This window comes from Sabethes cyaneus, chromosome 1, assembly GCF_943734655.1.
Source record: "Sabethes cyaneus chromosome 1, idSabCyanKW18_F2, whole genome shotgun sequence".
NCBI lineage: Eukaryota > Metazoa > Arthropoda > Insecta > Diptera > Culicidae > Sabethes > Sabethes cyaneus.
In genome coordinates, this window is record NC_071353.1 from 88,391,505 (window position 1) to 88,408,292 (window position 16,788).

Sequence of the window (16,788 nt, forward strand, 5' to 3'; positions counted from 1 at the left end):
TGCGTTCAAAAGTTAGCATCTTTGAAAAACAAGAGTTCAGAATTCAGTTCAGATTATTATTATATTTCGCTTTTGGAGAAAAAGGATATCGACAACAAAATGATTAATCTCAAAATTTTACTATTAGTTTGCTTGGCTTCAATTTTGCAATATATCTGAATTAGAAAAAATAACTGAATAGAGCATTAGATATGAAAAAGAGAAATTGAACTTTTTCTTAGCTGGCGCTCCTTCAGATAATTATTTTTGCATGAAAATCAAAACTTAAGCTTCTTTTGAATGTACTTCCATGAAAAGATAGTCATTAACTTGATCGCATCGTTTTTACAATGTATCCCGTAAGAGGGTTAGGAAAACAAGATGAGGTCGAAAAATAGTGCAAAAGTTGCGCCATAAACATGCTTGAGAATGGGAAATATGATCGATATGATTTCCAGTGCTTGTCATTTTTGATTTATTTATTAAAACATGATACGTGACATAAGACATCTGTCCTTTAAAATGTCACTAACGAAAACAAATCTTACAAAATTACTACCGTGCAACGTTTACTTCCTATTTTTTATATAACACTAGAGGACCCGGCGCGTGTTGCTGCGCCATTCTAAAAAGGGGGTAGATGCATAATGCTGAAGGTAATTGTAATCTTGCAACCAACAGCTGCGAAAGAAAGAAAAAAAATTTATTTTGTAAGAACAATAAGTGATAGTGTCCAGTATATACTTTTTTTTAAGCCCATACAAAGGCTTATCACTTTGACCACAACATTATTGATCTATTGTAATGTTGCCCGGGTGTATGCTGTATTCTTCACTGCATTTATGTGCTTTATCATTATTGAGTAAACGATAAGCTTATTTTTTTTATGCGTGCTTATGTGTTGAGGGTTTTAACCATGCTTCGATGCATGTCCTACTATACCAAACCTGTTTCACCCGGCGCGCGTTGCTACGCCATTCTAAAAAGATGGTACATGCATAATCCTGAAGAATTGATTAATTGTAATCTTGCAACCAAGAGCTTTCTTGTTGACAACCCATGATATTCCTTAATCTTGCCGCAAATTTCTAATCCAACGCATAAGCATTTGTGACTCGAGCAGCAAGTCCAACGTAACGATTTGGGTTTTATTACCAACCCTTAAAATGGTAATGTTGGCAAAATCGTAATAAAATATCGGTGCAGTTCGATTGAAATCAGTTGAAAACTGGTCAGAAACAATAAACTTTCTTGTTGACAACCCATGATATTCCTTAATCTTGCCGCAAATTTCTAATCCAACGCATAAGCATTTGTGACTCGAGCAGCAAGTCCAACGTAACGATTTGGGTTTTATTACCAACCCTTAAAATGGTAATGTTGGCAAAATCGTAATAAAATATCGGTGCAGTTCGATTGAAATCAGTTGAAAACTGGTCAGAAACAATAAACTTAGTGTAACATTATTTTCTTCATATTTTCATTTTAACAATGTATTTTCTTTTCAATTTTGTTTTTAAAATAAGTATTATATTATCTTACTTCTATTTAATTTGACCCATTATCGTGGCTTCACCGATTTATTCTTAACAATTTTGTTCCAAATTTATCTTATATTTTAGTATGGACGGCAACACTCGCGAGTTCGATTACTTTTTGAATATTGTAAAAAATTCTGTTTAATTTGTATGAGAGCCATCCCCCCTTACAGAGGGGAGAGGAATCACAATACGCCATAGAAAAAAATTTTGCCTCCAGTAACCCCCAAGTTATGATGAAATTTTTTGTTTTATTTGTATGGCAACCCCCTCTTAGAAGAAGGAGGATTCTCAATCTACCATATAAAAAAAATTCTACCTCCAAAAACCTTCACTTGCCAAATTTGGTTCCATTTGCTTGATTAGTTCCCGAGTTATGAAGGAATTTGTGTTTCATTTGTATGGGAGCCCCCCCTTCTAGAGGAAGAGGGGTCTCAAACAACCATTGAAAAAATCCTGTCTTTAGAAACCCCCACATGCCAAATTTGGTTCCATTTGCTTGATTAATAGTCAAGTTATGAGGAAATTTTGGTTTTATTTAAATGGGAGCCCCCCCCCCTCTTAGAGGAAGGAGGGTTCTCAATCTACCATAGAAAAAATTTCGACCTCCAAAAACCTTCACATGCCAAATTTGGTTCCATTTGCTTATTTAGTTCCCGAGTTATAAAGAAATTTGTGTTTCATTTGTGTGGGAGCCCCCCTTCTAGAAGGGGAGTGGTCTCAAACAACCGTAGAAATAAATCCTGTCTCTAGAAACCACCACATGCCAAATTTGGTTCCATTTGCTTGATTAATAGTCAAGTTATGAGGAAATTTTGGTTTTATTTGTATGGGAGCCCCCCTTCTTAGAGGAAAGGGGGTTCTCAATCTACCCTAGAAAAAATTTCTACCTCCAAAAACCTACACATGCCAAATTTGGTTCCATTTGCTTGATTAATTCTCGAGTTATGAAGAAATTTGTGTTCCATTTGTATGGGAGCCCCCCCTTCTAGAGGGGGGAGGGGTCTCAAACTATGCTAACAACATTCCTCACATCAAACGCAATGTGTATGCTAAGTTTCATCAAAATCCGTCGAGCGGTTTGCGAGTCTATACCGGACACACGAACAGCATTTCATTTTTATATATATAGATTTCTAAGCTTTAGTATCTATTGATTGAAAAGAGCATCTATTGATGCGCAAAATTTGTTTGAAATTTGTATAAATTTTTTTGGAAAAATCAACTCACTAGTATTTTTAATCCTATACACCACTATACCTACATGCTTAAATTAACTGCTTTTCTTCGCTTTTTGCTTTTCTTGTACAATTGTTAGTAACAGCCAGTGCTTAAAATTATCAGTTGATACTCATAAAATTGAATATCAACTCGCTCCCTATGTAGCTGAAATTTATCAGCATGAAAATCAATTTCAATATCCTGTCATGATATTATTGGAACACATAATCATTATTCCACCTCAAAAAACTGAATATCAAATATCAGTATCAACGAATTCGAAAAGAAAAATGATACTCAGTATCAAAAATGTCAGTTACATCTCGAGGTGTTGATATTTTCACTAAGCGTTGTTTTCACTATAAACGTTTGATTTCAACGCAAATCGTACAAACAGTTATCTCAACTTTAAAGTAAATTGTCATCACAAAGCCTACTGCAATCTGTTGCGTCCCAATCCACTAGAATATAAATATTCAGTGCAAGGCGCTGAAACTGATATTCATATTCACTGCCATGGAACTGAAAATGATATTCAGCTCTGACTTTTTTGTAACGCGTTATGAATTTTTCGAAACGAATATACAACAACATCGAAACTCAGCGGCTAGGTTTATCAATGAATTTTTATTCCAATGATATTCATATTCCTTCTGGAAAAAAGAGTTTTGATATTGTATTGACTCAAAATCAATCGTTTTGAGTTTCGATAAAGTGATTTTTTCCAGCACTGGTAACAGCAAGTGAAGAAAATGACAATTTAAATCTGAAATCAATGAAAAGAAAAAACTACAAGGTATACAGCCCTAAGGGTTGTACGAAAGGGTGACGTAGGACTATATCAGATCATTGATCAAAGCCTAATGGCAACTGCATTTCACGCATATGTATGTATATAAGAATCTGTGAGTGCCATTGTTTAAGTGAATGTTTAAAAGAGAAGAGCGAAATATTCCGATTCAATTCTTCATTGAATGCATCGGTGACTTTGAAAATGCGTGGACGGTAGTTCATAAGTACAACGCCTGCAACCATTGAGACATAGAGATTTCTTTTAAAAATCACTTGTTTGCATCATAAAGGTTGAAATAGTAATGAACGACAAGCCCACATATTATTGTATTAAATATAATTATGCGTAGCTTGACATGTTTCAATAATCTTACTTTAATTCGTTTGTGTGTGTGTGTGTGTGTGTGTGTGTGTGTGTGTGTGTGTGTGTGTGTGTGTGTGTGTGTGTGTGTGTGTGTGTGTGTGTGTGTGTGTGTGTGTGTGTGTGTGTGTGTGTGTGTGTGTGTGTGTGTGTGTGTGTGTGTGTGTGTGTGTGTGTGTGTGTGTGTGTGTGTGTGTGTGTGTGTGTGTGTGTGTGTGTGTGTGTGTGTGTGTGTGTGTGTGTGTGTGTGTGTGTGTGTGTGTGTGTGTGTGTGTGTGTGTGTGTGTGTGTGTGTGTGTGTGTGTGTGTGTGTGTGTGTGTGTGTGTGTGTGTGTGTGTGTGTGTGTGTGTGTGTGTGTGTGTGTGTGATACAATCCATCGCCCGCTGACCGGCAGCGCTTTTATGTAAAAAAATTACTTGCATCTATTAACTGGATATACACGTACATTCCGAGGTCACCTTCATGGACAATAAGCCCCGCATGGATATTTTTAAATATCCACACTTCCAGAATAATTTTCATTATTCTGGCGCGTATTTGGTTTAATAAATTTAATAAAATCAATAATAATTGAAATAATAATAATATCGTTCTATATTACAAATGTTTGCTTTCACCCGTGCATTGCATATCTCTAGCGCTAGTGGCTCTAGTACTCTCGCAAATTCATGAAAAGTATCGATTAATCTATATAGAAAAGTAATTTTATCGATATCAATAACTATCGATAATTTAACAGCAAGAGTTCCAAAATATTGCCCACTATCTACAATAGCTGGTCAGAGTGATTTGCAATTTGCATAGCAATTACTCGCGGCAGCAATACACGAATGAAAACAGAATACTTATGCTCGTTTGCCGAATGAAACTTCCGCAGATTATATAGAATCACTCGCCGCAGTGCAAAAACCACAGGAACAGAATACAGGGATACCTCGATATAAGACAGCCTCGTTATAAAACAACCTCGATATAAGACAATTCGATATAAGACAATTTTCGTCTTATATCGAAACAAATCCCTTTGACATGACTAGTAACGATACCAGAGCTGATTTTCCATTCTGAAATCGGCGCCATGAAGATGTTCATTATTTCAAAATAACCCGAAAAATAGTAAAAACTAATAGTTCAAACAATAATGAAACGTTCAAAAACCGTAAACACATAACAGAGCAAAACTGGCGACCGCTAATGCAATTTTTTTTGAAAAAAAGTATAAGGGTCCATGCCTAGTGGCACGGGCGCAGGCTTGAAGTAGGACTACGAATGTAGAGCAATTCGTCTCCCAATGCCAAAACCGGTGATTTTTGTACGAATTTCTTATAATAGATTCCCCAGTTGCGCAGTAACGGAAGGTTTACTTGCGCTGTTGTATTTTGTACAACACCTGTGAACCGTTGACTTTATCTCGGTATATCTCGCGAATCTAGCAATAAACAAAATTACTGTTTTCAGTAAGGTTGATCCGCAGACAAATGGTGGAAAAAGTTCCATAAGTTTTTCACCAAGTGGCATTAGTATTCGAGAGAATTCTGTTACGTTTTTGCATGCCTATAAATCGGAGTTGACGCGGGTAACGAAAGGTAAAGGATTGTGTTCTTACATGTGAGAAATTCATAATTTCAACTCTTCAGCTAATTTAAATAGTGGACCTGCAAAGGTCCGTTTGTTATTCTCGAATTCTCAAATTTCTGACTCGTGGTGTCCATTGTCTATTTTCGTCCATCAGATAGGTTATTGGTGTGTGGATTAATAGTGGGAATACTGTTTATGGGATAAACGCTACTGGTAGGATGTAATCAAGATAGACTTTTATGTTTATGATGTTATGAGTCCCAAGCTAGCTGCCTGCCGATGCGTCTCCAACGAAAGCCGGCGACCGACTGATCACGCACACCGAGGCAAAGCAAACAATGTTTCAAATACAACCTTTAAAATTGCCAATTTGCCACCGATGTGTCTCGAAAACTGGCTGTCCGATGCGTCGCAAGCTAGCTGCTGCTGGCTGATGTTTCGCCAACGAAATTCGGCGACCGACTGATGACGCACACTGAGGCAAAGACAAACAAATTTTTAAATACAACCTTTAAAATTGCCAATTTGCCACCGATGTGTCTCGAAAACTGGCTGTCCGATGCGTCGCAAGCTAGCTGCTGCTGGCTGATGTTTCGCCAACGAAAGCCGGCGACAGACTGATCACGCACACCGAGGCAAAGGCAAACAATGTTTCAAATACAACCATTAAAATTGCCACCGATGTGTCTCGAAAACTGGCTGTCCGATGCGTCGCAAGCTAGCTGCTGCTGGCTGATGTTTCGCCAACGAAAGCCGGCGACCGACTGATGACGCACACCGAGGCAAAGGCAAAGTTTCAAATACAACCTTTAAAATTGCCAATTTGCCACCGATGTGTCTCGAAAACTGGCTGTCCGATGCGTCGCAAGCTAGCTGCTGCTGGCTGATGTTTCGCCAACGAAAGCCGGTGACCGAAGAAGGTAAGGAAAGGAAGTTTAACCCATAGCTCATCTCGTATATATTTCTGTCATCCGTGCTAGGGAAGCACTGACGTGGGACGGTACAAAAATGCAAATAATGAAATATTAAATATTCGACTCATATTTTCTCAATTATTAAACGTCTGTTAGGGAAACATGTAACCTACTGTGTTGTAATGGATTTTTTGAAAAATTTCTAATCGATTGATACCAATATCTCTAGAAACTGTTGACGGATGACTGAGTTATAAGCGTGCAAACCATAACCACTTTTCGTTACATGTTCCCTTTTCGTTTTTCTAAAGTGCACCCCAATATAGAAATCAAAGAAGTAGTCCTACATCAAAACCATGTTTCGATATAAGACAATTTCGATATAAGACAACTTTTAGAAATTATAAATTGTCTTATATCGAGGTATCCCTGTAGCAACTTATCTTGATTTATTCGATGGCGAGATAGCAACTTGATACATCTCACTCACACCAAATAACAAAATTTGTTACGCAATTTGTTCGCAACTACTCGCTGCTAATCGTAGCACATAGTGCCATCTCGCTTACACTAACAGCGTCAAACAAACTGGCAGAACTTTATGTTATTTTCCCAGATGATTTTCGCAGCAAAATTCACTTTCACGGAACTTTCCTTTATGCTTTTCACATGCAAAATACGCCTATTTATCGTTTACAACCAAACTGCAGCCGGCACGAACAGAGGACTTTTGGTTGACAGTGTTACCAGTTCTCAATCTTACTTTAACTCGTTTGTGGCCTTTAAAAGGGCCATTGATTACAAATAACATTAAAGCCAAAGCACGTTCATCGCAAATATGACGTGCCATTCGAATGTGCTTCTTTTTTGACATGAATGGCAACAGGCACGTAAGTTAGCGGCGCACAGTGGGACCATTCTGGAAAAAGGCGGTCAAAAGTCTTTTCTCGCTTTTCCTGACGTTTTCGAGCTTAGGTGTCTTAGGAGAAGTTTCATAAAAAAGTATTCTGCATCTAATGACATTTTCATATAATTGGATATTAAAGGGATAACAAATTTGAAAAAAATTATTTTTTATAGATACTAGATAGCATGGTCATGTGTTCGGCAAAGTTGTAGAACTTTGAATTTCATTAAACTTTGCCGTAGATACTAAGTATCTGCATCATATGGTTTGCGAGATATAATTGACTTTCTGTCGTGACCCTCTTAAAATCAGTTTTTTAAACTTCCTGTACACAAAACCTCATCTAACAGGTTCGACATGTTCTACAAACTTTTGGATACTATCAAAATACGTAACTTTCTAGAAGGTGTATATATCATATGTTGCTTTATTTGCTTTAAAAATGGATTTGAGGCATAAATTTTACCGTTTTTACAACTAATTTTTTCCGTAAATAGCCAGCTACTGGCAGCTAAAGTTAGCATCGCTTGAACCGCCATAGAATGTAGTATAAGACTTTTACAAAAATCCCAGAACGAAAATAATTCTGCAACAGATAGCGAAACAGACGTGGACGAGGTCCTGTGAAATTATTATGAACATGTACGAATAAAAAAACCCTGATAACTTACTAAAACCAGCATATATGTATGTAATTCATAATTGATATAACCAAAATGCCCGGCCAGACCCGGTCAAAATTTTTTGGCACACTTATACTACATTCTATGGCGGTTCAAGTGATGCTAACTTTAGCTGCCTATTTACGGAAAAAATTAGTTGTAAAAACGGTAAAATTTATGCTTCAAACCCATTTTTAAAGCAAAAACCTGATTTAATCCACCTAGTGATGAAAGGAACCTTTGTTATACCGTCTTACTTGCTATTTGAGATAGAAATCGACACGTTTGGTTTACATGAAATTTTTGGAAATTGAATAAGTTTACAAAATTTGAAACAAATAGAAGCAATTATAAATTTTGATAGTTTCTTTTCTCATGAAATTGCTGAGTAAGTTGTTACTAATGAGGGTAAGTGCAAGTAAAAGTAAGTTGTAAGATGAAATATTATTCTTTAACATATACATTGCGTTTTTGAACTATGCATAATTTCCTGTAACGCCATTCTATTTGATTCACAACAATAAAGTTTTCTTGAATAAATTTCATCAATTTTTATGAACCTTCGGTTACTCACGTTGTTGTATTTTGTACACCATATGTAGGTTTTTGAATGCCATATTGTTATATAGTTACAAATCGTATATTACGTATATTCTAACGTATATTCTTCAATAAACTTGTTATGAGCTGAATGTCAGAATTATTCAATGCATTATTACTTTAAATTGTTAGGAAAATAGATTAGCATAAACCGACATCACAGAAACGAAGCAAGTAGCATGTGAGGTGTACCGCAATTGGCCCCAACTGGAATTTGCTTTCGTTTCTTCATATGGAAAAATGGTGTCTGTGTGCAGCAAAACTACCCGCAAATGTAAAATGTTTAAAATTTATCCGACTGTTGGAAGTCGAGTAATTCGGGGTCAAAATCAGGGTATTTTTTATAATCAAAGTTCTACAGTTCGTAAACAAGGAAACATAGAGGTATTCTAACTGCAGCAAAGTTGTGTTTTTTTATTATTTATACAACTTTGTATTACATGAAAAAGTCATATAACAATTACAAAAAGAGCTAAAATAGAAAAACTGATTTTTCAAATTCATAAACAATAAATAAGATCTCTTCGTTGAAGAGATAGAAGGTTACTGTCTTCAGCAAAATTTCTTGTAATAATATGCTCTAAAACTTTGCAGAACACATCAATGTGTTATATTGATACTGAAGGAAAATAATTTTTTTAGTTCACTTTTAGGGGGATTAATCAAAATTTAAATTCTACCAGACGATAGAGCTTTCAATTTCAAGTAACTCTTCCAAAGGTTCGATAAACTTAAAACCAAGTTTTCCTAGTAAAAACTCTAGTGCGCACGTTTTCTTTGGTTTTGGGCTATTGTGCGCACGAGTAACTGTGTTATAAAAGTTGGCGCGAGTGTTCGAGGGTTAATATCTTTTGACCGGTAAAACCAATTCTTATGAAATTTTGCATATATATTCGTAGTGTGAAAACCTCTCGTTTGATATTAAAATAATTGAAATTAGGTTATTTTTCTTAGTTAAAATCATTATAAATTATTGTTAATTTTGGTGTAGTGTATTGAATTACTCATAACTTTCAAATTAAACATCCAATCAAAAAACCATTCAATAGTGATCTATTCGGCTATATTACCTGCCAAATGAAACTAATAGCACGTAAATCAGTTTGGCCATCTCTGAGAAACAGGCGATCATTTGAACCTTGTCAAAACTGGTTTTTTAAGCATAACTTTTGAACCACTTGTTTGTTTTCAATAAAAATCGGCGTGAAGTTTAGCAATAGTAAGAGCTTTCATTTGGTACTGAGATCGATGAAATCGGTTATGTGGTTCCGGAGAAAATCGTGTCACGTAATTTTCACATTTTTGCTTATAACTTTTAAACTAAAAGTCAGACCTCGAAACCATTTAATAGTGATATACTAGGTAAAAATACTTTTTAAATACAAGTTATAGCAGACGACTCGGTTCAGCCATCTCCGAGAAATAGGCGATTGAAAATTGAAGCGCGCACACACACACACACACACACACACACACACACACACACACACACACACACACACACACACACACACACACACACACACACACACACACACACACACACACACACACACACACACACACACACACACACACACACACACACACACACACACACACACACACACACACACACACACACACACACACACACACACACACACACACACACACACACACACACACACACACACACACACACACACACACACACACACACACACACACACACACACACACACACACACACACACACACACACACACACACACACACACACACACACACACACACACACACACACACACACACACACACACACACACACACACACACACACACACACACACACACACACACACACACACACACACACACACACACACACACACACACACACACACACACACACACACACACACACACACACACACACACACACACACACACACACACACAGAGACATTGCTCATTCGTCGAACCTGATCGATTGGTATATGTGACACGGCCCTCCGGGCCTCAGATCGACTTCGTGTTTTTCGACCAATTCCTAAACCTTTGTTATATTGTATAACAAAGGTAATAAAGCAACATATGATATATACACCTTCTAGAAAGCTACGTATTTTGATAATATCCAAAAGTTTGTAGAACATGTCGAACCTGTTAGATGAGGTTATGTGTACAAGAAGTTTAAAAAACTGATTTTAAGGGGGTCACGAAAGAACGTCAATTATATCTCGCAAACCATATGATGCAGATACATAGTATCTTCGGCAAAGTTTAATGAAATTCAAAGTTCTACAACTTTGCCGAACACATGATCATGCTATCTAGTTTCTATAAAAAAATAATTTTTGCAAATTTGTTATCCCCTTAATATATAATTATATCAAAATGTCATTACATGCAGAATACTTTTTTATGAAACTTCTCCTAAGACACCTAAGCTCGAAAACGTCAGGAAAAGCGAGAAGAGACTTTTGACCGCCTTTTTCCAGAATGGTCTTACTGTGCGGCGTCGTTTCACTGTCTTTTGCTCCGAAAAGGTTTTACTAGTTTATTTTCACAGCTTACCGCTTGTTACATAGCAGAAAATATGGCACAAATTTCTGTTTTATTTGTACGAGAGTCCTTATCTTCTTACCACAGGGGTAGGTGTCTCAAACCATCATAAAATATATTCATGCCTCCAAAAACCTCCACATGCCAAATTTGGTTTCATTTGCTTGATTAGAAATCGAGTTATGAGAAAATTTGTAATTCATTTGTATGGGATCCCCCTTCATAAAAAAGGAAAAGGTCCTACTTCATTATAGAAAAAATTCTTGCCTCCAAAACCCCCACATGCCAAATTTGATTCCATTTGCTTAATTAGCTCTCGAGTTTTAAGGAAATTTGTGTTTCATTTGTATGGAAGCCCCCCCTCTTAGAAGGAGAAGGGGTTTCAGTACACCATGGAAAAAATTCTTACCTCCAAAAACCCCCACATGCCAAATTTGATTCATTTTGCTTAATTAGTCTTCGAGTTATTAGGAAATTTGTATATAATTTCTTTGGGAGCACCCCTTCCTGAAAAGGGAAGGGTATCAATTCCCCATAGAAAAAAATTTGCCTTTTGAAAACCCCATATGCCAAATTTGGTTCCATTTGCATGATCAGTTCGAAATTTATGAGGAAATTTGTATTTCATTTGTATGGGAGCCCCCCCCCCCTCTTAGAAGTGGAAGGGGTCTCAGTATACCATAGAAAAAATTCTTACCTCCAAAAACCCCCACATGCCAAATTTGGTTTCTTTTGCTTGATTAGTTATCCAGTTATGAGAAAATTCGTATATTATTTGTATGGGAGCCCCCCTTCCTAAAGAGGGTCTCAATTCATCATAGAAAAGAAATTTGTCTTCTGAAACCCCCATATATGTCAAATTTGGTTCCATTTGCTTGATCAGTTCGAGATTCATGAGGAAATTTGTATTTCATTTGTATGGGAGCCCCCCTCTTAGAAGTGGATGGGGTCTCAGTACACCATAGAAAAAAATCTTACCTTCAAAAAACCCTCAATGCCAAATTTGGTTCCATCGGCTTGATTAGTTTTCGAGTTTTGAAAAAATTTGTGTTTCATTTGTATAGCCCCCCCCCTCCACAAAATTGTTCTCTACGCCCTCCATAAAATTGCTGATCATTTTATCTATCCAGGCTGGTAAACGGCTGAATAATGCGTACCGTCGGTGCCTTGTGCACGTGTAGGCATAAAATAGACCCTACAGTGGTTCATAGCCTCTTATTCAGCAACTCCTATTCCTACCGCCTCGTGGTACCAGCCGGGATACGAGCAACTTTGGTGGAGATCGGGTAACCAACCCCGGTGGAAGCCAAGGTCGTATGCTGACAGGAAAGGAGGGCTCTTTCGAGCTTCGTTGGCCCTCCGGCGAAACAGGGGGTTGGTGTAGCAGGCTTTGCAAGCCGTCACCACGAAAAATATTAAAGCATGGAACGAAGAACAAATATATTCTTACTGGAACAATCGGAATAGACCCACGCGACGAAAAAGGACTATGGATTGGAAACTCGGGACGTGGAACTGCCGGTCTCTCAACTTCCAAGGGAGCACTCGAGTGCTCTCCGACGTATTGAAGAGCCGCAAGTTCGACGTCGTAGCGCTGCAGGAGGTGTGCTGGAAGAGCTCAACGGTACGTACGTTCAGAGATGGATATACCATCTACCAGAGCTGCGGCAACACACACGAGCTGGGTACAGCTTTCATAGTGATGGGCGAGATGCGGAAACGGGTGATTGGGTGGTGGCCAATCAATCCTCGAATGTGCAGGTTGAGAATCAAGGGCCGATTCTTCAACATAAGCATCATCAACGTGCACAGCCCTCACCTCAGAAGTACCGATGACGACAAGGATGAATTCTACGCGCAGTTGGAGAGTGAATACGACCGCTGCCCAAAACATGATATCAAGATCGTCATCGGGGATTTCAATGCTCAGGTCGGCCAGGAGGAGGAATACAAACCGGTGATTGGAAGGTTCAGTGCACACCAGCGAACCAATGAAATGGGCCTAAGACTTATCGACTTTGCCGCCTCCAAGAATATGGCCGTAACCTTTTTCCAGCACAGAATCCACCATAAGTACACCTGGAGGTCACCAAATCAGACAGAATCACAGATCGACCACGTTTTGATCGACAGTCGGCACTTCTCAGACATTATCGACGTCAGATCCTATCGAAGCGCTAACGTTGACTCGGACCACTACCTAGTGATGGTTAAGATGCGCCCAAGACTCTCCGTTGTGAACAACATTCGGTACCGACGCCAGCCTCGGTTAGATCTCGCGCGGCTGAAGCAGCCAGACGTCGCCGCAAACTACGCGCATTCACTCGAAGCTGCACTGCCGGAAGAGGACGAGCTGGACGAAGCCCCTCTCGAGGACTGTTGGAACACTATCAAAACAGCCATCAGCAGTGTAGCGGAGAGCTCCATCGGGCATGTGGCCCGGAATCAGCGGAACGATTGGTTTGACGATGAATGTAGGAGGGTGATGGATGAGAACGCTGCGCGGGCGGCCAAGATGCGCAGTGCCACACGTCAGAACGTGGAAAGACACAAACAGAAGAAGATGCAGCGAAACCAAATCTTTCGGGAGAAAAAGCGCAACCTGGAAGAGCAGGAATATGCGGAGTTGGAGCGGCTGCATCGTTCTCAGGAAACGCGGAAGTTCTACCAGAAACTGAACGGATCCCGCAAAGGCTTTGTGCCGCGAGCCGAAATGTGTCGGGATAAGACTGGCAGTATTCTGACGGACGATCGTGAGGTGACGGATAGGTGGAAGCAGCACTTCGACGAACACCTGAATGGCGCCCAGGCGGAAAACCATGGCGGCGGGGAAAGCGATTTCGACGGTGCAGCAAACGGGGAAGAGGTGCCAGCCCCAACGATAGGCGAAGTTAAGGAGGCCATCATGCAGCTAAAGAACAACAAGTCAGCTGGAAAAGATGGCATCGGAGCGGAGCTTATTAAAATGGGACCAGAAAAGCTGGCCGTTTGTCTACACCGACTAATTGTTAGAATTTGGGATACGGAACAGCTACCGGAGGAGTGGAAAGATGGGGTTATCTGCCCGATCTACAAAAAGGGCGACAAGTTGGACTGTGAGAACTATCGAGCGATCACCGTTCTCAATGCCGCTTATAAAGTGCTGTCCCAAATCATTTTCCGCCGTCTATCACCAATTGCGAATAGATTTGTGGGAACTTATCAAGCCGGCTTCGTCGAAGGTCGGTCTACAACGGATCAAATATTTACACTGCGGCAAATCCTCCAAAAGGGCCGTGAATACAGAGTTCCCACGCATCATTTATTCGTTGACTTCAAAGCCGCATATGATACCATCGACCGGAAAGAGCTATGGAAAATCATGGACGAGAACAGCTTCCCCAGGAAGCTCATCAAACTGATTAAATCTACGATGGATGGTACGCAGTGCTGTGTTCGGATTTCGGGTGGATTGTCAAGTTCATTCGAATCACACAGAGGGCTTCGTCAAGGTGATGGTCTTTCATGCCTGCTGTTCAACATAGCGCTACAAGGTGTTATGAACCGAGCGGATATCAACACGCGGGGCACGATATTCAACTAATCTAGTCAATTCGTCTGCTTTGCCGATGACATGGATATTATCGGCAGAACATCTGTGGCGGTGGCTGAACAGTACACCAGACTAAAGCGCGAAGCAGAAAAGATTGGGTTAAAGGTAAATACGTCTAAAACAAAGTACATGCTGGCCAGCGGAACCGAGGCCGAACGACACCGCTTGGGCAGTAGTATATTGATCGACGGCGATGAGTTTGAGGTAGTCGATGAATTTGTCTACCTTGGCTCACTGGTAACGGCGGACAATGATACCAGCCGTGAGATTCGGAGGCGTATTATCAGCGGAAGTCGTGCTTACTATGGGCTCCACAAGCAATTGCGGTCGAGCAGACTAAGTCCCCGTACAAAGTGCACCCTGTACAAGACGCTTATTAGACCGGTTGTTCTCTACGGGCATGAAACATGGACAATGCTCGAGGAGGACCTGCGAGTGCTCGGAGTTTTCGAACGAAGAGTGCTAAGAACGATCTTCGGCGGCGTACAGGAGAACGGAGTATGGAGGCGGAGGATGAACCATGAACTCGCACAGCTCTATGGCGAACCCAGTATCCAGAAGGTGGCTAAAGCTGGACGGATGCGATGGGCAGGGCATGTTGCAAGAATGCCGGACAACTGCCCTGCAAAGATGGTGTTCGCCTCAAATCCGGTAGGAACAAGACGACCAGGAGCGCAGCGAGCAAGATGGTTAGACCAGGTGGAGCGAGATCTGGCGGAGAGTACTCGGTGTCCGAGGAATTGGAGAGCGGTAGCCCTCAACCGAGTTACATGGAGAAATTTTGTTCAACAGGCTTTGTCTTAGGACGGCAAGCCACCTAAGTAAGTAAGTAAGTAAGTAAGTTTATCTATCCAGCGACATATAAATTGTACAGTTTCGTTCAGTAGTTTAGTAGTTATTAGCATTTAAAATCTTTCATTCAAACGTTTCAACTTCTATGTTCGTTTTCACAAAGTGCTACCCAGTCCCAGTATAGTAAACAAAGACGTAGTCCCACGTCAAAACTTTTCGGTTGAATTCCACTATTATTATCTATTTGCAATAGACACGTAGTTCGCATACGACGTGCAGGCTTCATCAGTGTCTTATTTCAAAGCGTATACGTATCTATCGCGAATAAATATTAAATAGTGGGATTTAGCCGGTAAAAGTTTTTTCTTTTCTTTAATTTCAGAGTTCGTATTCCACTAAGAGGCTTCAAATACTTCAGACAATTGACATGTTTCTCACTTTTCTTGAATTTCATTGCAAATTTTACAATTGCAAATTGTCATCACATACATACATACATACATACATACATACATACATACATACATACATACATACATACACACATATATCACACACATTGAATACAATCAATATTTGATTGACATGTTAACACGTTTTAACGGTTTAATATACGGTGCTAAAGCGTTTAAGTTTGAATAACTTTTAAATGATCCGTTCGATTTTAAATAACTCGGTTTCGTTTGATAGATCTTAGCAGTACTTTTCAAATAATACCTAATAAAATGTGTGATGTTTTTCATTAAATTAATGCTTCTATGTTACATAAATATGTTTTAACCACTATTTTTTTAATTTCTTTATGTAACTTTCAAACTACAAGTCCAATCGTCATTAAATGTGGAAGTTAAGAGTTTGCAAGGCTCCTCTTTCATATGCAATCAATTTTGTTCAAATCGGTTGGGGGACCTATGAGACAATGAAGTCCCATATTTTTCATATTTTTACACATAACCTTTGAACTAAAAGCCCGATCAGCATGAAATTCAATAGCGATCTATGGGACACCTAGACCTTTCATTTCACACTAAGAACATTAAAATCGGTCCAGCAATCTCCGAGAAAAGTGAGTGAGATTGAAAGCGTTACATACACACACACATACACACACACACACACACACACACACACACACACATACATACACACACACAGAAAATGCTCAGTTTTCGAAACTGAGTCGAATGGTATATGACATTCGGCCCGCAGGGCCTTTTTTCCATTTTCGTTTTTCCAAGTGATTTCTATACCTTTATACTATATAGTTATATAGTAGAAAGGCAAAAATCGTTGCACTTCGTAA

At 39.3% G+C, this 16,788-nt stretch overlaps 1 protein-coding gene across 2 annotated transcripts in view; it reads right to left on the reverse strand.

Annotated features, from left to right (window-relative positions):
* Positions 1-16,788, reverse strand: part of LOC128733061 (uncharacterized) — an 849,877-nt gene that overhangs the window by 599,140 nt on the left and 233,949 nt on the right. The window lies entirely within an intron of this gene.